Here is a 23,374-nt window from a genome sequence, read left to right on the forward strand (position 1 = left end):
TTTCAATTAACTCAACAATATTAAGAACAGGCATCGTATTCATTACTTGGATTAACATTGGATCTTGGAGCAAACTGTCAAAAGATGTTGTCGCCTTTGATTTCTAAATTTCTATTACTGTATCTTCACTTTGTTGTGATCCTTTTACCAACACTAAACTCTGTATAGATGGAAATGAGTTCTGAGTTGGACTAGGATATATATTTGATTTAGAAACAGAATTCTAACTTCATGGATAATCACTTCCCGGTTCTAACCTTCCTTCACTTGTGAACGACTTTATTGACCTGTTGGTATCTTCTGGTGTGGTGTGTCTAATTCATTTATTTTTGATGACACATTAGCCTTCATGCCTTTACTGTCAGAACCACGAAGATATCTACTCCGAGGTCTTCCTCTTTTCTTCTTAATTACCGGTGGCAATTCTGTGCTGCGTTTTTTCGGTTGCACCTCAGCAAGTAACAAGGCCTGGTTACTTGAGTTATGTTCACTCTTCTCCTGAATATCAATACTGGAAGTATCCCGCTGTGCAACTTTTGTACAGATTTCAACATTCAAACTTTTAGCAGCACTAAGCAGCGTAGCAATTTGGTCCTACGAAATTATCACTTCATCCTTGTCCATAAAAACTATTATCATTTTTAAATCCATGTATTTTATATCTTTGAGAATAACAACTGGATGTTTACAAGAGTTTTCAAGAAATATGCCATAAAAGAAAGAACTGCAGGCAGACAACACTATTTTGTGTGTTTTAAGTCTCTTACCTTCACATACTAAAGTCACATCTACAAAAGTTTCAGTAAAAAGTAATTCATTAAAAGCAGTTAGCACTTGACATGGTGAGTATTTCTTCTTAAACAGATCTGCTGTGTCTCCACCTTCATAATCTAGTAACAATTTTTTTAAGTTAACAGTAGCAAGTTGGAAAAATGAAACTAGCACCTAAATTGTTGTCTTTACCAGCAATACAATGGTAGCCATACACGTGTAAATTAGGCCTGACTCGACAGGTATACGAAACTCCGATCAGTGAAAAATGACTCCGCATTACTGACTTTACTGACCACATTAACCACTTCATTTATCCTAGGAATGTCTGATCACACATATAGCATTAATATAATTGAATTTTTGCACAAACTAATAATGTAAACAGAACTGAAAATTATCCGACATTAACTAATACGCCACCTAATATAAAGAACTGTTTACTAGAGAAATCCCCACAGCTTACAGTTGAAATGAATTTTATAAATAGAAGATTATCTTTAGCATTTCGACTGATTTTAGCATTTTCGATCGGATGTAAATTAACAAACCCTGTAGCATCTAGGGATATTTCATCATTATCGAGAATTCGTTTATCTCATTATAGCACTTGCTTTTTGAAATTGTGTGCGTGGGAGGGTGTTGAATGCTGAATAGGCGCTTATTCAAAATAGCGGCAATAAACCCCCACTGAGAATAATGAGAAATGATGAATATACGCAACAATCCATGATAAGGAATGATGACACAATGGCGGTGGTCTATTTGCAGATTCACATTTGCATGTTAGATGCAACATATGAACTGTATTTGCATATGAATTATGTGAGTTTTATGTGAATGACAGATGCAAACATGTGTTTTGATCAGGAAGTAGCACGGATTCTTATATTGGTTATAATATTATTATAATTATATAAACGACGTTGTTAATATCAGAGCAAATCGAAATATTCAAGCATTTCTGCTCCAGCAGTTGTGCGTTTTTGTTCAACTTTATACCTTTTCCATCAACAATCAGAAAAACGTATAATCTTTCCTGATTACAAGCATCCAATACAGGGTAATAAGATGACTGTTTTTACACAGTAAGCCAGATTTCTGTCCCATGTCCCATGAGTTATTAGTCCCAATGAGACGAACGAGATTTCCCTTTTTAATTTTTCTACCAGAAATTGCTCAGCAGACAGCATATAAAGAGGAATGTAATTAAAATATATGTCGTTAATCTGTACGATCAGTGACTCTTTGTGTCAATGTACACACATCAACATTTCTGAAAGAAAGAAACTTTTTTTTTTGGTATAAGAATTTGAAAGTTTATACAGCCAATAAAAAAGAAAACAACCAAGAACACCATTGTGCACCTGATGGATTTTTCAAAACTGCACAGGAAGAGACTGATTGCGTCACCTTGCCCGTTCTCTTCTCCACTAGGTTTTACTTTTCGTCACACTTTGTTTTCACAATGATTCAACCCAAACCAAGCTCGATGAGTACTCTTCATCCGCCGGCATTATTCCCGAGAGCTACTGGCGCCTTACAGCGTCTATACCGATGTTCAAGAAGAAAATTCTCATCTTTTTTCCTTGTCATGTTTTCCCCTAAAGAAATGTAAGCTCAATGAAAAACACAAATTTTATAAATACAAGCTCAAAGTTCTATGGCTAGCCTAGAGAGTCATATTCTTTCCGCCCTCACTGCTAAAAGCCAAAGGTTATCATGGCATACGTTTCAATGGAGGGCAAGAGGAGAGAGAGAGAGAGAGAGAGAGAGAGAGAGAGAGAATCACAATTTGTGTGGAACTTTCAGGCAACCTCGAATTGGTATCATTGTTACATGAGGCCTCCAAGGAGTCCAAAGACTCATCAAGAGAGGGCACCTACTCTACAACTATCCGTCTCCACCACTCAACTCACTAAACTACAACGAACCGCAACTACACCAAGGCCATCTACCGCCCATCACCACCACTAGTATTTTCACAGACAATCATAAACATCCATGCCTACAACGGGATTCGAACACGCGGCCTTTTGGCTGGAGAGCGGATACGCTAACCACTCGGCCAACCAGGTCGGTTCGTATCCTATCATTTTAATATTTAAAACTATTTCGGTAAGTGACAACATAAATCGGTGCTATGAGTTATGTGCAGTTTTCCCATTTCTTACTCATGCTAGACTGGCATTTTAGAATTACATTTTCTGTTTGAAATATTAATCCGAATCTTATAACTAAGTAACTTGGCTTACCTCAGCGTATTTCATGCTAGGACAGTTGAAATCGGCCACTTGTGCTAACTGGGTGCATTTTCCAATCTTTTTTTCTGCTTTACAAAAGGGAGAACTGGAGGTGACCGACTGAAATATTTTCTAACGCGATCACAGAAAACTGGTTATTCACATTCAAATGAAAAGCACTTACAAAGATTCTTAGCATTCGAACCATCCTGTGAATTCGAACCATCTTTTCAACCAAATGGAATACGTCGTACCGTTAGGTGACGGGGGATTGCAGTTTTAGGAGTTTATGTAATTACGTACAAAGCTTTGTCCCATAGATCGCACTGTTTACAGCTCTGTATATTTATTCTATTGCTAGACAGATATTCTATCTGTCTGCCCTCCCCTGAGAAGACCCGAAGGTAGTCAGGATATATGCAGGAATACAGGGGTAGGAGGGCATAAAGAGAGGAAGGGACTATTGCTGTTAGTTACAAAAGCGCATTATTGCACATAATTGTTAACTATCCTGAAGGCATTTTAGACAGCATGAAGCGCTCATGCAGAGGAGATAAAAATTAGTTTTATCTTTTGGAAAATTACTTTAAAAATCGCTTTTCACGATTTCAGAAGACTCGCAATCATTTTGTGACAATGCATACTTGCGTGTACATATTTTATTCAATTTTTGAAGAACTATTAACGATAACTTAACTTTCTGTGTCTGTCGTCCTTTGTTAAAGTGGAAGCCAAATAAGTGCACGAACACTTTCTTCTCTGTCCAAGTTTACAGCGGAATTTCTACAGCCGCCGAGTACCAAGACTACAAAGACCGCCTCCTCAATAAAATTGCGGAATCATTTTTGGAATGTTAATGGTCCTTGACTTGCATCCATTTCGAAGGTCAAATTGTAGTTGTGCGCCGACTATCCTCTCGTCTGTTTTCTCTCTCTCTCCTCCTCATGCAAAAAACCAAGTCCTCCTTTCAATAAGGAAGCGAACCGTTTCATGATGCCAGTAAGTCAAGATAAAATTCCATCATTACTGAAGTTTCCAGACCAAGAAGAAATTGAATTCTACGCAGAAGGAAACTGTTTTCATTCGTAACTGCTTTGGGATCATCTTTATGAGGCAAATAGACGTGTTTGTAACACACGTTTTGTAAATTCAGAGAAGAAAAAAAGAAGTTTTTTTCTGAATAAAATCAAAACAGCCAATAAAAGGAAGGGGAACTCTTGTCAAGTGGCTTCTTCAAGGAAGATAGTCCGTTAAAGGAAATGCTCGCAGTGTACTAAAGAATAGAACTCTTCTGTGGCATGTTTTTATTGTTTTTATTCTCGTCACCAAATCAAGTTGTGCTGCGAAGAACACTTTCTCCTCTAAATACAGATAACTTGTTTGGTTTCATAACCACTGAGCGAGGCGCGTTTGGAATGAGAGGAGCTCACGGGCTTTCCAAATCACTGAAGTAAATAAACAAATTACCGCTGAGGGGAATAACGAATTTGGGCACTTTTTACTTGCGGATTTAGAGAGCGTTTTTATCTTGTGCACATACAAGAAAGGAAATTCTCCAAAGAAAAGCCAAGAATGAAGTAATTTGCTGTCTCATTCTAACCTCAAGTCTCCGAAGACTACGCACGAAATTTTCTTTTAATTGCTCCCCAACTCGAAGCTATTTTTCTGTAGAACGTTTCCGTTATAATAAAGCATAAGTTGCGGTCCAGCACGGCTTAAACAATGGGCCCCTGTTAGCGAAAAATTCTCAGAGCGCTCTAGACAATCTGTATTCTTAAGAAAACGAATTAATATTTTTAAAGAGAAGAACAAGGACAAAAGTAAGACGTCTAGAGGTCGACCACAAGTCTCATTAGCGTCACATGAAGTTTCTCGGAAAGTTTTTCTAGGGTAGAACCAGACTCTTTATCATTTGCTCGTGTCCTCGCACACACTTCTTTCTGCAAACATAATTACGAGGCATCGCTGCGGTGATAAATGAGAAGAAGGTTCTCTGGCCTTCGAAGAGAAAGGCCATGTAATTCTCGCAGGAACTCGAGCCTCCGCAAAACCCCATTGCTGAAAGTTTACCCACAGTCTGGGCACGATGTTACGGGCCCCATGCCGAATCCGTTTGGGTTTACTCGATTATTTGCCCACGTTGTTGACGCTCTATTGTTTGAAAATGAAGTGCAGAGGGGCGGAGGAGCGATAATACACCTCCTTCACCAAAATACGACACACGCACAGGAAGCCCACTAATTGGAAGTGCTGTTTCTTCTTTGTTTTTCTGCTGCTGTTCACAGTACAGCAATTAGGGTTACAGTTAATTAATTACCTCATCAAGGTGGAACCCGTTCCTTTCGATTTTCAGCAAAACAAACTGTCTTCCGAATGCTATCCTTTTGTGTTCAGCTGTTGTCTCCAGATGGTAATTAGACGAACGCTACTACTGGAGTCTCAGAAATCTCAAAAATATCGCGGGTTTTTGTGTTATGAATAGACGATGAACGTAAGCGGGTTATAACGAAACCTCCTGCTTGAGGTTTTTTCCTTGTGGCAACTTATCCGTTATCACAGCGCATAAAGAAAGCGAGGTTTTTTTCTTTCTTTTTGCTCTACCCCCCCCCCCCCCACTCATTTATATTTATCCATCTGTAGCTCGGTGAATGACAGTAAACGAGAAGTTTAGGTCAAGGCGAGTTTTATAAAAAAAAAGTCGAAGGAGGGTGGGGAGATCGACCGTGTCAAAAAGTCGTCTGAATGTTTGACAGTTCATTTTAAACTATTTACAATCCACAGTTTGTTCTCGTAGCAGGAAATAAATTGTTTGCCTACAGTTAGGAAGCCTTTACTGCTCCACACCAAACGATATTTCCTCCGGAACATGACAGATAAAAAATAGCGTCCATAATTCTTCATCAAAGCATTTTTTTATTTCATTTTCGTTGCCAATATAAACAACAGATTTATTGAGTCAGCCAACCCTGAGAAAGGAAGCCTTGGGCTTGTTTTGTTGACGTTCAACTAAATGTGTGGCGAACGAAGCGAAGAATAATAAATAAGATTTAATAACATTGAAGAAATAATTTATTTCGGCAAGAAATAATCCTTGAGACAAATCATTTAAATCTAATGCGCTCTTTCATCAGAAGTTAATGGACGAGGGAGACGCACTTCGCAAAGTTTCGACATAATTCACTTACGGCTGCGAAGAAAGTGCTGATTCAGAAATGAGAATATAATGAACTGGATTGACGCAGCGTGAAACTCGATTATCTAGAAATTATTGTACGTAATGAAATAACCACGCCACTTCCTGTATGGTTAACAATTTGCTTCCGTCTGACACGAGTTCTTTATCGACAACACGGGTGAAGTCGTCCATCACAATGGACACGCCATTCTCCAGAGAAACCCCGCATCCCTGACTTATTGTAGCACAAACTCTCTGCCATTGGACAACATGAAGAATGTGGACTTTAATGCCCGACTTGTGACCGCTAGCGAAATAATTAAATCTCAATTTGTGCCCAAGTAGCAGGGTGAAGCTGCTTGCCTTTAATTATCATATATGTGTGTGTGTGTGTGTGTGCGTGTGTGCGTTGCGAGGCAGCTTTAACGGCAGCAAAGCAATTTGTGTGAGCTTTAATAATCAATGGTCGCAAGTCAGTCATGGCTAATCAAACTGGACTTTTCGAAACTTTTGTTGACTTAGAACTCGATATATTACATGGTTTCCATGGGATACGAAGCGCAACAACGTCACGCACATGTTCAACTTCCTGCGATAATGATCCGAATACAGGAATAACCAATTAAAATGCAAACCATATGAAGGAAACACTCACTACAAATGCATCGATTACAGAACACAACGCATTTTTAATTCGTCACATACATGTCTACAAAATCTGACGAAAATATGAGCCTTTCTAGAGCAAAACCTCACGTCAGCTTTTTTCTACTTGGTTCGTGGAACACTCAGAACAGTAGTTTGTCTTTACACCAGCTTTAGCTACAAAACAAGCAAGTCCTTTTCGCATAACTTGTTATGTCCTTCGGTGCACCCACAAAAAGCACTGCGTATAAATGCAGTGGTTCTTTCAGAGAACTCCAGCAATTTTTTAGAATACGATATTTAAAAAACTTCGTTTAACCACCTAACTGGCTATTATGGATCAAATATGCATCCTCATACGCTTCGTATCCATAATATATTTCAATGTAATGTCAATGGTATTACAATTTTAATATGCACTTAGCATCCATGATAACCGTCTTGGCCTGTAGCGTGGTGTTAATAAAGCCATAGTGGAAAGGATGGGGTGCGAAGATTGTTTCGTTCTCTAGAGCTGGGCAATATCTTTCGCCTTTGTCAAGCGAACAGATTACTACTGAAAATACACTGCTTGGAAAGACGTCAATGGACACTATTGAGTGAGAAACAAATAGCCATGGCACGCAGGACTTCCTAAATCAGAGGCCTGACTCAAACCTGTTGAATATCTGTGGGATGAATGGGAGCGTCGTGTACGATCAAGAGATGCATACTCCACAACAGTCCAGGACCTAATTACATGCCTACAGGAAAAATGATCCAAAATTTCTATTGATCGCTAGCGTACGCTTGCGAAAAGTATGCTGCTTAGGAATGCTGCAGTCATTGGGAATTTTGGACCATTCATTTTCATCATAACGCTAATTACGGATATAGATCATATTGGTCTGTTCGAGTTTCGTTATCCATCTAATATCCTTTAGTTTATTATTTGTTTAGGATGTCGAATGTTGTGCATTCAGTTTGCATGTTCTATCCCGTTTTGTTCATAATTGTTTAGTTTTTCTCCTATTGATTTTGTTTTTAGTTCTTTTGAAATATCTTCGTTCCTTTCTTGGTCTAATAATGTGTATTTTGCAGTTCTTCTCATAAATCTCATTTCATTTGTTTTTATTCTTTGTTTATCTTGTTTGTTTATTGCCCAAATTTCACTGACATATAATAATGTGGCTCTGCTAAAGTATTGTATATTTTCAGGCGTATTTCTTTTTGTACTATATTTGGATTGAATGTTCTATTTATCATGCCTATAATCTGTAAAAATTTCGAAGCTTATATCTTTTCCTCCTTAAATGATATTTCACATCCAAGATGACTGATAGTATTTATCTGTTCTATTATTTTATTATTAATAACTATTTAGCTTCTAACTAAAGTTTGTCCACAAAATGCCATTGTTTTAGTTTTATCTATGGATATTTTCATTTCAAACTGTTTCACTATAACATCTAAATTATATAGTGCTCTTTGTAAATTTTCTTCCTTATCTGATATTATTACCACCATCTGCAAATAATAGCGTATTTATTTTGTTTGGCCATTGGACCATAACGAGATCCTGGACTGTTGTGGGCAGACGTCCCTTGATTTCGCAAGACGCCCCAGTTCATCCCACAGATGTTTAATACGGTTGAGATCAGGGCCATTCCAAGGCCAGTTAAATGTGATAATGATCATGTCCACAAATCGAAGCAGTTACAGCAGCCTTATGTCACGGTTAGTTGTCTTTTGTGTTCTCTTTCAAACTGAAAGAGACAATGGCCAGTCTCCTAGAAATGCCATAAACCAAAAAGCACTGCATTGTCCAGAATGTTCAGATACTTCGCGGACTTCTCGGATGTTCGTAGCATCACACACACACCACAACATCACCACCTCCGAGTTTCATAACTGGGATTTCGCTGGGAAGAGGCGTTTAATGGACATCCGCAACACCCACACCGATCCATCTCCTTAGTACAGGGTATAGCGTGATTTCGCTCCATAACACACCTTTCCAAGTTTCCACATCCAATATACACCCTCTTTGCACCACTGATGACAACTCTGCATGTTGGTTGATTCAGATAATGGGACTTGCGTATTGTGGTCCTACCAAGGTAACCCATGTTGGGAGCCTCGGTTCTGAATGTTTTGCGCGGATTCGTGTTCCACTCGATGCCCGGAACTCTGTTCATCTCAGTATGGCTTCACAGATTGTTCACCTGGGATGGCCCAATATGTCAGCAATTTGCCGAACAAATAGGCATCCTATCAAAACACCACTTTGCCAGTTCCCTTTTCTCAAATCGGATACAGTTGCACTGGCTTGGGACTCAATTTCCTCCAATTTATACCTGCTGAAAACACATGATTCGTTACATATCACGATGCACCTTAACCAATGGAGTGTCCGTTGACTTCTCTCCAATCAGTGTATGTCGCCAGTTACTCAACCTTCGTTATCTTTTTTTGCAACAGGGCTTACAAAACAACCTTTCTTGAATGCACGAGTTTAATTTTTTTTCTCAAGAATATTCTGAAAAAACTGATTATCTCAAAGCGAACAAACAAACAAAAATAAATAAATGAATAAATAAAGGTGCATTACCCAAAACGCTAATTCCTAAAATATCGGAATGCTTATACCAGTCGTACTCTATTAATTTGCTTTGTGGCCTACTCTTTCAGCTCGTATACTAGTTCTTGCTTAGAGTGCGCATAATAAATACCAAAGGCTGTGTACACAGTGAAACTAAGAAACAAAATTATCAACGACTACTTTGTGGGCTTGCTGAGTATCATCACTGAGGATTATGAAATTAAACTATTATTATTAATTTTGTTATATATGCTACTGTGCAAGGTAATGCATCTAAAGGAATTGGGAATCCTAGGAAAAAATCAAGTCGGGTTAGTAATATAATATGGATTAAAATCAGTATCCATATTACTATAATTTTCATTATAATTTGTAATATTAATATTACAATATATATTTAATTAATATGTTGTAATTAATATCAAAAAAGATTTATGATTATTATCAGTGAGTATTATTTCGTTAATTTCTAATTTTTATAATTTGTAATATGATGTCACGAATGATTTTCTGATTGTAGGACTATTTTGTAATAAAGTGTTTAAATTGCTGCCAACAGTTATTGCTATATAGAAAGGGATTTATTTCTTTTGCTATATTTTCTAGAATAAAAAAAACTTAAAAATAGTTTTAACAAAATAACGAAAAACGCACAAAACAAAGAGAAATGGGTGAGTTTCCATCCCGATTAACATACTGAAACAACCCAAGTTTTCTTATAGCCGAATCGTTCTCATAGTCTACAATTTTGCCAACCTTATACGTGAAAAGTGTGAAAACCACAATGCAAACATTTGGTGAAACGATTATTATATGGGGTGGCTGCATTGTATACTATCAGGCAGTTCAAAGAAACCACATGGACAATTTTTTGCATCCAAAGCTACTCTTTTCCTATTATCAACTATACTCTAGAGACCAACCATGGACGTTTTACAGCCACTTCAGTCATCCAACAAACACGTAGGTAGTGTCGCACCAGCAATGATATACATCTCCCACCGAAAGACAATCATGAACAACCGTATCTACGGCGGGATTCGAATCCTCAGGCGGTTGGAGAGAAAGGTCCAGCAACTAGACAGCATTCAGTATTTGAAAGAAGTTTTTGATGCGGAAATAGTGTTCTAAGGATGAGTGAGTTTGAAACGTATATAGTTTTAGGGGGGGGGGTTAACATGTGACAAAAAGTTTTGATGAGGAAAAGGACACAAGATTTTTGGAGGCTGAAGAGGATACGGATGTGATATTTTTGTGCTAACAGATACTAGAAATGAAGGTTAAGCTCAAGAAAAAATGTACCGATATCTGTGTAATGTCTAAGTGGCTCAATATCTTCCTTGTAAAAGTTTAATGAGAACTATGTTTTAGACGCATTGAAGCGCAGAAGACGATCAGTATTAGAATGGCACCAATATTAGTGTTCAACACATTGGTTATGCTGTTTGAAGTTTTGACTCTTCCAGTGATTGTGAATTACAAGTTCTGTCAACAAAACTACAATCAATATTTGAGGCCAGTGAGAGAACTACGTTTATGTACTCGAGCAATGGTACCAGTGGTGTTAATCAAAGTTTAAGGCGTTGATTGCAGATGATCTCGAAGCCTGAAGAAATTATGCATTAGAATGATTTAATATCATTCTAATATCATTTAGATATTAAAATGATGGAATGATTCGCCACTTAGAATGATTTAATATCATTCTAAGTGGCGAACCGAATGAATTAATACATTCAGCCGGTTCGCCACTCCTCTGCTGCATCTCCTAGGAGCATTATTCATGGATGTATCCGTGTGTGTTCATGGGGGCGGGTTTGCCTGCTTGCGGGATGAAAAACCCCAGATAAAATGGGGGGTAAAATCCTGCTGTCCACGCCCAAGACTCTCTAACTTGGCTATTGCTGAGGAAAATCCTTAAGCTCCTCACGTCGTTGACGGGAATCGAACCTAGGACACTCCTTCCCCAGGCATATGGTTGCGAAGCGCATAGTCACTAAGCTAACTTCATAAATACTGGATGAATATGAAAGACTGAAGATAGTACAGAATAACGTGTCAGTTTCTGAGCATATATTGCGAACTTAACTTGGTAGCAAAACTATTCCCGATTGACTGTGATTTCGTTCAAACAAAATAACAAGAGGAGCCGTTCGGTGATTTTTTATTTTTTTTTTGGTGTTTGAGAGGTAATTTTCTACCATCTGTCGGAACTGGAGGAGGAGAAGATGAATGCCAAGTTAGTCTTATCTTTGGTAATTTAAGCAATGCTATCTGGCTTATGGACAAAATTGCTCAAAGGACTAATTCAAGGGAACAGTAAGCTTGACTTTGGGTAGGGGGCAAAATTTCTGCATCTTGCCCTTTCAAACTCGTATTTGAATTTGTTGTGGTGATTTTTTTCCGGCTTTTGTGAGCTGCTGTCCGCACCAAGATGCTAAATTATAATTTTCATTTCTAGACACTTGCGTTGTTCCGATATTTTTTCTTGGACTGCTTTAATATACTTGGAAAAGCAAGGGTTAGAAAGAAGTGGTTGCGGATTTAGACTGGCAAACGAGAAATTTATAACTTCATTCTAGTTATAATCATTCCGGTTATTCGATCTGAATAATGAGTGGATGATGATGGGCAGGCCAGACTCAGGGTACCTACTCCAGACTCAGGGATAACAGATGGACATATAGAATACTCAACTGGCAACCAATAATAAAGAGAAAACCAGGAAGACCACCTACAAGGTGGGAAGATCCGCTAGTGAAATCTATGGGTATAACATGGAAGAGAGAGGCTCAAGATGGAGATCGTTGGAGGCATCTTTGTGACCTGCACTCATGGAGAAATCCTAAGTGAAACACAGGTCCATCAAGGTAATCAAGGTAATTCGATCTGAACTGGGGTTTGAATCAGGAGAACAAAACCAGTAAGCAGATATATTTGGAAAGAGAAAACGTTAAGGAAAGTTCAGGGTATTGGAAGGGTTAATGAGAATTATTACAAAGATTTTCATTTGAAAAGTCTTTTTTCTGCGTATTTTTCTTTGTACAGGATTTCATTGTAAGATCATCGTCCCGATAAACTCAGCTTGGAAAATCATGACAGTAAATGTAAACAGAGAATGAAAACAAAACTAAATCAACATTCTAATTTTAAATTATTATTTTTAACAATTTAATGTTCATGAAATATTTGGCCAATTTTAATGTGGTTCATACTAAGCAAATGCTTGGCATGTCTATTTTTAACTTTGGTTCATCACGAGAGAAGTCGAAACGTTATATTAAGAAAGTTTTGTTACTCTCTTATATTTCCGACGTCTGGTACATCTATCAATGTCAGCCAAGATCATCGTTTCCTTCTCCGTTACCTAACACCGCTCGAGTGTTTGTTGTGAAACTCCGTTCGGTGCGAATAATCCTCTCGATGCTGTTTTTATCAAATGAAAACGTCTCCAATTATCTTTGCTGTACACTGACAGGACAATATTTGAAATCGTGCCAAATCTTGTTGGAAACTTCACACCAAGTTCGTAAATATTTATTTCCATTCATCGATTGTTACGACATTTGGATTACGTTTCATTCTGTATTTTATCTCCAAGTCACGGGTTGAAAGGCCTTCGTTCATTCGACGATTTTTGATTTTACAAAATTAGAAGTTCCTTATCTTTGCAGATTCCACATCTTTTTTACAACAATTAGACTTTATTTTCTATGATCTTATTATGAAACTTTCAGAAGCTAATTGACACCTTTGAGAAACGTGGTAGTCGTCTCACACCAGGAAATGAAAAGAATCTGAAAAGAACCCGGCCTGGTTGGCCGAATGATTAGCGTATAGCCTCTCTAGCAAAAGGCTGCGGGTTCGAATCCCGCCGTGGGCATTCCTTGGAGTGGATATTTTCTGATTCTCTGTAAAAAAGTAGTGGTGGGAGGTAGATGGCGTTAGTGTAGTTGCGGTTCGTTGTAGTTGGTGGAATGACTGATTGGTGGAGACGGAGTTGTAGAGTAGGTACCCTCCCTCGATGAGTCTTTGGATTCCCTGGAGGCGTCACGTAATAATAATAATAATAATAATAATAATAATAATAATAATCTGCTAAATAAAGGAATGCGCAAATATTCACGTGTCAATATGATTTAAATCGATCGCACATTTGACGAACCTAAAGTGGCAAATGAATGGATTCAGTTTGTGTGTGTGTGTGTGTGTGTGTGTGTGTGTGTGTGTGTGTGTGTGTGTGTGTGTGTGTGTGTGTGTGTGTGTGTGTGTGTGTGTGTGTGTGTGTGCGTGTGCGTGTGCAGAGAGAGATAGGAAAGGAATGAAATTCATCTTCAAATCAGGGTTATTAACATTTGCAAATGTAAGAATTCATGAAATCCCAAAACATTTTGAGAACAAGCAAATATTTTTTTCCATAACTTAGATTATAATATTCATTTAATATCCGATATGAAATGCAGACTACATGTTTCTAATCATTAAGAGATTGATTGAAAAAAAACAAAATAACTCTGCACGTTTCGTACTTATTAGACTTACATCATAAAATAAAAAGATTACAAAAAAGTAATTAAACATAACGACCTATGATTATTTCCATAATTATTGTGCCTAGTAGATACCTGAATAGGCAAATGAACAGCGTGCGTCATAGCTTTGCTCCCAATAAAGTGTGCGTTCGAATTCCACTACTGCTTGGATGTCGTGAATAGCTGAATATACGTGTCCTTTAGGATTATATTAAGTAGCGTGTGACTGTCCTTCACCACCATCCTGCTTACCTGAAAAATCAAATGGAATTTTTTAAAAAAAGTGCCCTGATATTTAAGGCAAGCCTTATAAACTAAAGGAGCCACACAGGCTCGTCCGCAGCAGAATTTTAAAATGTCCCACGGTGGAATTCGAATCCACTACCTGTTGTTTAGAGAGTGATGTCCTTATCTAACTATTAGTCGAGTCAGGGTTAGTATATGCTAGAGATTTTCTAGCTTTTGTTCTTACACAAAAAAGTCAAATATTGCTATTGAACCAATGATACAGATGACTGCAAATCTAATGGTATATTATATGCGACTCTATGGTTAATATTAATTATCATTTGTGTGTTGTTGTTGTTTATATGTATTATGATTTAATTAAAAAAGTTAGTTTATCCAAGGAGGAGTGGTAAGTTATTAACAGCAGTTCCCTACTTTGACAAACAGAGCATTGGTTCAACAACGTTGGAGCTTCTCTAAGAAAAAATGGGTAATCAGCGTAATCCCCATTGTTTTCAAGGTCTTGGGAAACCACTGCTCTGATTAATAGACAAACAAATGACATTAAAATGTGCCTTTCTTGTGATAATTAATTCGTATTATGTGATATTACGGAAAGTTTTTGCTGGTGATAAGCTTTTGCTTGCTTATCACCGGTCCTTAAAAAGGAAAAAAAAATCAAGGAACTGTTGGAGATGTTGTATCCATTTTCTCTTCTCTTTTGACTGCCCTAATGACATTTATATCCTCCTATTTTATTCTTCGCAACAATATTTTAGTTATAGAAATATTTTTAAATAATAAAAGAGGAATAAGAGAGAAATTTGTCGGAACACTAAATTAGCTGTATACAAGACAGTGTTCAAACCAGTTTTAACTTATGGATCTGAGAGCTGGGTCAGAAGTAAAACACTTGACCAAAGACTAGAGACCGCAGATATGAGAGTCCTGAGAAAGATTAGAGGCGTGAACAGATGGCATCAATGGCAATATCATATTAAAAACGAGGATATTAGGAAAGAACATGACATTGTCAGCACCCAGGAATGCATTAGCATAGTTAATCTCAGGTATGGTCACTTAAACAGAATGGGCGAGGAAAGATTAGCAAAGCAAGTGTTCTCTGCCAGGTTGGCAGCAAAACGGCCCAGAGGAAGACCAAGATATAGGTGGATTGATACGGTACAAAGTGCCTTAGACGATAGAAATATGAGATCTGATAATGTTGGAGTCCTGACGACTAACAGACTGATTTGGAGGAAAATTGTAGATAGGAAATTAATAATGATGTAATTTTTTCATGTAGTACTATCATATCCTGTACTCCCCTTGAGGGTACATGGCAGGAATTTGATGATGATGATGATGATGATATTTTTCAATACTTAGTTGGTCACTTTTTCGGTCCAGTCTAGTTAATTTTCTATCCACCATAACTTGAATCATTCCTTTTTTCTAATGTGTCATTTTAGTTTGCATGAAGAGCAATAATTCGAGCATGTAAGTTAAAAAGAAGTAAAACAGGAAACATCCTTGCCTTATTCTCTCTGTGTTTCAACTGTCATTTCTTCAAAGTTCTCTATTCTGGGTACAAGTCATAAATAACTTTCCTAACCCTCCACTCTATGTTAACTCTTTCCGCTTATGAACAAATTTTCATAGCTCAGTCAAATGCCTTCTCCAAATGTACAAAGCAATTTATATGTCCTTACCTACATGGTGTTTTCTATATCTTAGAATCAAGGATTGCTCCTTGATCCTTGATCCTAAGATATAGAAAAAAAGATCAAGGATTGCTTCCCTTATCCCAGATGTTTCCTAAACACAGACTTTTCTTCGCTTAAGTTCCCTTTATTTTTATTTCTTATTGTGTTTTGTATTAGTCTAGATGTGCTTTTGGAGGATATGACAAGAGATTAATTCTGCGATGTTTGTAATCTATACCATTCGTTTTTTTTTTTTTTTTTTTGGTATTGCAATCTTCACATTTTGCTTGACGCATAAGTTCAAAGTTGTTTAAAGCAGGGGTCTTTAAACACGACGACCACTTACAGGCGACCCCTGCTTTAAAGCTAAAGCAGAGGTCGCCAAACTTCTTTGCCCGTCGACCCTTTCAAGAGTTTCTTGACTTTTTATCCACCCTCCTCTATTTTACTATTAAGTAATTATAATAGGACAAGCAAAAAAGACGCTTATGTGATGTTTTTAGATTGTTTATTTTATAGTTACAGTGTTTATTGTAATTATTCTGATTTACAGTGATTATTGTATGCATAATATAGTATATATATTATGATACTGGCTTAACGTCAAAGAATTACGTTGTTGTTTTTGACGTCCTTCTTATCATTACATATTTGATAGGAGGGATAAATAATATAATATATATGAAAATAAGACTTTTCAATTTACAATTTACTAACGTTGTCAATGTGAAGGGTGTGCTTCGTGACTCTTGAAAAGATTAGCAATGTTGGGTTCAAAATGAGTAAGTTTCAGCCTTAAATCGCCACGGAATTCTATATCTAGCTCATTTCTTTTTTTTTTTTTTGTTAAAATGGAATTAACATGGCTGAAACCAGCTTCAACCATGTACGAGCTTGGAAATGCAAGCAAAAAGGGGAGTACCACTTCGGAAAGTTTTGGATATTTTTTCTATAACATTTGTATTCGTCCAAAAGTAACTTAAAGTCCTATTTTTAAAAAGCGTCTTAGCTTCAAGATCAACTGACAATTCCATAAGTTCATCTTGTAAGTTACATTCGATATCTTCAGTATCTGCAGAAAATAGCGTGATAATCCAATCTGAAATGTGCATGTTTTCGAAATCTGCAAAGAGCAATTTAAAATCATCGCTCAAATTTTGACGACGTTTCGTGTATATTTCTAAGTCTTCATCTTTTACTTCCAATTGCAGCAAATTCGAAAAGTACTGAAAATCTTTAAGTAAAAATGATGATTTAAATAAGGCTAATTTAGCTTGGAAGCCTAAAAGAATCGTCAGAGCTTGAATAATTGTGACATCTTTACCTCGTAGACCGGTCTGTACGTCATTAAATTTTGAAAATAAGTCCGCCAAGTAGAAAATATGATTCTTATTTCTCTTCAGTTCATCATCAAAAACAAAGTAACATCTGCACGAAACTCTAGGGTTGAGTTGAACAACTCAACAAATCTTTGTAGACTTGCAGCTCTAGACAACCATCTTACTTCAGTAAGCAAGAGTGATTGGTTTGTTACTTCATCATTTTTTTTACAAAGTTTGGCAAACAATTTAAGAGGATGAGCTCTAATTCGATTAATAGATTTAATACACACTCTTAGAGTATCCTGCAGTTCATCACTGAGAGTTTTTGCCACCAAATGGTTTCGGTGCAACACACAGTGAATATTACGTACACTTTGAACTTTTTCTTTAAGAAAGGCAGCGAAAACTCGATAACGGCCCACCATTGCAGGTGCGCCATCTGTGGCTACTGACATTATATTAGTAAATGGAATATCATACTTATTGAAATGTTCCTCCAATCGCGGAAAAATTGTCAACCCCTTCCCATCACTTTCAAGATATTTTGCAAATAAAAATTCGTCAGTAATTTGATGTTTGGTTTTACTATAATATCTTACATAAGCCATAAGAATAGGAGAACTATCGAATGTATATTCATCAAGTTGGATGGAGAACTTACTATTTTTGAGTTCTACAGTTTTTTTCTACATCTTCAGCCATTTCACCAATACGTCTTTTCACGGTATTCGCACTCAATGGTAAGCATTTTAAAACAGGGCCAGAATCTTTTTTCATTATGGTTTCAATTACTTCTTTGATTGCTGGTATAGCAATGTCCTCTGCAATTGTATATGGTTTTTCTTTTTTTGCTATATTAAAAGAAATATTGTAGGAGGCTCTTAATCCTTGTTTATTGTCAGCTTCGGTAGGTGCTTTCATAAATTATTTTATAGTTGGTCGATGTCTGAATTTCTCTTTCAGTTCTTTAAAAAAAGGTAAGATCTTTATCTTTCTTATCGGGATGGAGTCTTTGAAGATGATCTTTCATTTTTGCTGGTTTCATTGCATCGTTACTAAAGGTTTTTCACCAAGAAGACACATAGGCCTCGTTTCGTTTCTTAATGAAGCAATAAACCCAAGTTTCAAATATTCTAACGTACATTGTCTGCATTTCTTTTTAGAATATGAAGCTGCCATTGTGGTTACTGGAGTTGTAACAAAATAATTAAAATTGAAGTCAGTAAGCAAAAGTAATAAGTCTAAATATTATACCTACTCACGTATTTCTATAAGATGTACAAAACTACCAGCCCTGCTCAACTCTTCAACATAGAGAAGTTTAGTTCGTGAATGAATAACGATTGAATTATAATATGTATGTTGATGAATTTTAAAACATTAATGCTCACTTGTATGTCGATGCGCAAAATGAGACTGGGATCGTATACTTGTAAGTATAAGTAAATAAGCAACCGCGCACGTGTTGCAATCTCGCTCGGGTCGCGCCAGCCGGGCGGGAACGACACCATTCGTTTATTGGTAAATACGTCATTTTGGCCTACTTGATTGGCCTCCGTAACTATTTTCATGAGCTTGCTCCATCTTACAGGTTCTATTCATGTCACTGTTCCCACGATTCAATCGTAATTGCATTGTCATTCAGGATGGAAGTAATCCAAGTTAACCGAATTAAATATTACCCGTACAATGATGTCTTATATTTTCTATCGACTCCCAATTGACCCTTAACAATGTTATATCGACCCTTAGGGGTCGATATCGACCACTGAGCTAAAGTATTATTCCAATCCGTTAAGAAAATGCTCTGAATATGAATGATAAAAATTTTGGATTTTCTGGTATATAATAGTCTTGGGATAATGAACTCCTTGTATGGAAATGAAGATATATATATATATATATATATATATATATATATATATATATATATATATATATATATATATATATATATATATGGTAGGTAAAACCAACCTTGCTGACCAATATATGGTCGGTCAGCAAGAAGATGGAAATCGATTGTAGAGGACTTATATCATAAAAAAATCAGGATTTTCTTTGGATATTGGATTGCATAATGGCTATGAAATAGGTGCTAATCACTTCCTTACTAGGATGAGACTGGGATTGCCATCTGGATAGCTGCAGTTGGTGAATAAGCAAAGAAAACATGAAAAATAACGTAATAACAAAAGCAGATTATTAAATGATACATGCGACTGGATGAGTAAAGAATTAACCAATGCTTAGATAAAAAAAAAAGTAAAAGGCGAAGTTGAAACAATGATATAACATAAAAACAATACAAACATGCCATCAAATGAAACTCTAGGAAAAATGAAAAAAGAAAACATCAACGAGAGAAAAAATTAAAAGTATTGGCTGACGAGATTAAAGAAATAATCAGAAAAAAATGAAGACAGAAAGATACGACAAATAGAGAAGCAGAAAAAAATTAGAAGATGAAACGAAATAAGAGAGATAAGAGTCAAGACTAAGAAAAAAAAAGTCCGAATAAAGACAATCGTGAAATAGATTTGTTTCCACGGTATATAAAAATAAGATCGGATGCATGTGAAAAGTTTTTGAAGTATCTCATTTCAGATATTAGAGGAAACGTAAATACATTATAAGCAGTGAACTTAAAACAACACAATTTTTGAACTTTTTATTCACAATTATGCATTGATATTTATTACAAAACATGTGGAAAACAGATAATGAAAATGGAAATGTTGTAACAATAAGAAGTATTAGAAATTAGTTTTAAAAAGAATGGAAATCACCTTTCGAAGTAACTTAAACTTAGAATTATATAAATAAGCAAGATTTAGAGAGAACGTTACTCTTATTATTTTTAAATACAAAGTTTATTCAACAAGAAATCGACCAGAAAAGAAAAGGTTTTTGTAAGAGGCGAGAGTGAAGAGTGAAAAATGAAAATAATAAGTGTATTACGTCGATATGATTAAACTGAATTAAGAAGAAGGGCTATGATAGCAAATGATTCGATGCGTGGCTGTGTAGAAGGAATGGATGCTAGTGTTCGGATGTATGGAGTGAGTTTGAGAGATGATTGGTGTAGGCCTACACCTGAATGCTTTTGCATCAGTCTTGAAAAACTAATAACTGGTATGAAACCTATCACAGAGAGTCAGGGAAACAGAATTCTGATGGGAGGAATCGTGAGAATCTGTGTATTAAAGAGGCAAAGTTAGGTAACTCTGCTAATGATGGGAATACTGTAGTTATTATTATGGAAATGATTATGAAGAGAGAACGATTCTGTGCTCGTCCGGTTAGAACTTCTCAAGTGTGTAACGATTTCTGCATAAGTAAGGAGCTACATAAGAACAGAGATCTGCAAGTTGTCGAACTGTGTCATGCAGATCACAGACAAGTGTATGGAAAAGACCGTGTGTGCAGGTAATTTATTATGTCTGTAGACGAATGCTGGGAGTATCAGAAACAAAGGAATAGAGTTTGTTGCCTTCGTTAATATACCCGGTCTCATGTTGTAGGCATTAGCGAGACCTGCTATCGAGTCTAAAAGATAGAGGAGGGGAGGGGTGTACTGCTAATGATATCGGATGACTTGAATGCAGTTAGAGTTGAGACCTATGACTTCAATATTAGTAACAATTTTTCGCGTGGTAGTGAGTTTGAAGCCATCTGGTGTGAGGTGGAGTCTAATAAGGTTAAATGCAATTTTTAGACTCCACCCTCAATTAATTACGAAGGGTGCGAAAAGAGTAATCATAATGGGAGACTTTAATTATCCGAACATTGATTGGGAAGTTATAAAATCGCATGAGAAGAATGAAAATGAATTTATTGAGCTGTTACTGAACAACTTCCTCAAGCAGAATATTACAGCAGGAACTCGAGATCAAAGAGTATTAGATCTTATTATAGTTTCAGAAGGTGTTTCAGTTAAATAATTAGCTATTCTATCTCCAGTTGGTGACAGTTATTATGCTGTACTCACTTGAGAAGTGGCAAAGGTTACACACTGAACTACAAAACAGGAAACTACGACCACGTAAGGGGTATCCTGGGTTCTGTGCCATGTTATCAATCATTGGACGGGAAGGATATCGACAGTGCGTGGGAAGTGAGTTTAAAAATACTTACACGATGCGATATCAGAATATGTCCGTAGAGTTCGAAGAATAAATAGAGTAGGAGTGAAATGAATGTAATCTAATTAATTAAGAGATTCTTAAGAAAAAGATTATGTGGAAAGAATATCGTGTGCATAAGGGATGTCAGTTACGACAATTATAAGCAGCAGACCAGAAGATTCACAAGTCTTGTATGGAAAGTGAAATCCGAGTATAAAAGAAACTGACTCTGCAAGTTAAAGACACACCGAAAGAATTCTATCGTTATGCTGCAAGTAAAAGAAAGAAGCCGTTTGGAAGAATAACTACTGAATGCAGATGGTATGCGAGTGACTGATGCAAAATTGATTGTTCAATTAATGAGCAGCTATTTTGTCAAAAGCTACCAACCTGGGTGTATACGACGTTAACCAAACTGGTACATCTTCACTGGATGAAGAAAGGTGTATGAGGACGAGGTATTAGAGCTGTTGCACAAATTGAATAAGAATTCAACAACAGGGCCTGATGGGATATCAACACGTGTGCAAAACGAGTGTTCAGATGAACTGGCTGTTCCTTTGACTAGGTTGTTTAATATGAGTCTCAGAACAGGGAAGATTCCCAGGAATGGAAGGAATGTATGGTAATTCCTTATGCACCAGGTTGGTCCAAAGACCGATGTATCCATCTATCGACCAATTAGTATCTCAAAAGTTGTGGTGAAGATTTTGGAATAAACGGTTAGGGCTCTCTTTCAGAAATGGATTCACAAAGAATCTGAACTTTACACTGAACATCGTGGGGTTTTCTAAGGGAATGTAATGTTTTAGCAACTTTGCTCGCATTCTATAATAATCTTTCCACTAAGTTAGACAAGGGAAATGGATACACCATGATTCTTTTGGATTTTGCTAAGGCTTTTGACAGAATACAGCATGGAAGACTGTTGTATAAATTGGAGAAAATGGATTTGAGTTATACAATATTAGCATGGATAAGAGGAATGCTGACTGACATATATCAAAATATGGTATATGGGGATTGTAAATGAACAAGATTCAAGGTAACCAGTGGTGTGCCTCAAGAATCAGTGCTTGGTCCATTGTTATTCAATCTGTACAGTAAGACATTGGGAAGGATTTTACATGTGACTTACAGCTATTAGCTGGTGATGAAAAGATAGGTAGGGTAATGAGAAGTGCTGCTGATCTCAAATACTTGCAGAGTGATTTGCTTAGGCTGGAATTTTGGGCTGGGAATGTGAAAATGGCTGTTATTTCAATGTTAATATATATAACGCCATGCGCTTTGGTGTGATTAGATATCCAATGTCGTATTATATTGGTGGAATTATGCTTGAAGAAACTGACGAGCGAGGATGGGGATCTTGGAGTTTAAGTAGAGACAAAGTTGAAGTTCAAGGGTCCTAAAGCAAAAATTGTAAGTACAACTCAGAAAATAAACCCAATGCTAAAACAAACCTGATATAGGGAAGTCATTTTGCCTCTTTACAAGGCCTTGATAAGACATCACTTGGAATATTGCTCGCGGATCTAGTCTCGTGGTTTCCGTGGTGATTATGATACAATGAAGAGAGTGCAAAGGAGAGTCTCAAAGAGTGTCAAAATGATATGTGGAATGTGAAATACAGATTATGAAGACAGATTGAAAATTTGTAGGCTGTAGATACTAGCAAATAGGAGAAAGAGGGGTGATATGATTGAGACCTACAAACTTCTGAAAGGTCATACAGGATTTCAATTGATGGAATGTTTCAATTTATGAAGGGCGGGGAAAGGACGAGAGGGCTTCTTTGGAAGCTGAGAAAGAATGCCGCTAAGAATGGGGTGAGAGCTAGATTTTTCTCTTATAGGGTGGTGTGTGACTACAATGGATTGCCATTGGATGATGTGTGTGCAAGAATGTGAATGAATTCAAGAAAAAGGATGATAGCTTTGTGTGTGTGTGTGTGTGTGTTTATTATAATTATTAATATTTTATAATTATTATAATTATAATTATTTATAATTTATAATTATTATAAATTATTATAATAATAATA

The 23,374-nt window shown here is 36.7% G+C and overlaps 1 long non-coding RNA gene across 1 annotated transcript in view; it reads right to left on the reverse strand.

Moving 5' to 3' along the window:
• LOC150094049 (uncharacterized) overlaps positions 1–23,374 on the reverse strand; it is a 178,334-nt gene that overhangs the window by 144,956 nt on the left and 10,004 nt on the right. The window contains exon 2 of the long non-coding RNA XR_016550295.1: positions 14,041–14,199. This is a non-coding gene — a long non-coding RNA (uncharacterized LOC150094049). The remainder of the gene's footprint in view (positions 1–14,040; positions 14,200–23,374) is intronic.

The sequence above is a fragment of the Typopeltis vanoorti genome, chromosome 23 (assembly GCF_054136105.1).
Source record: "Typopeltis vanoorti isolate ZY-2024b chromosome 23, IOZ_Tvanoo_1.0, whole genome shotgun sequence".
NCBI lineage: Eukaryota > Metazoa > Arthropoda > Arachnida > Uropygi > Thelyphonidae > Typopeltis > Typopeltis vanoorti.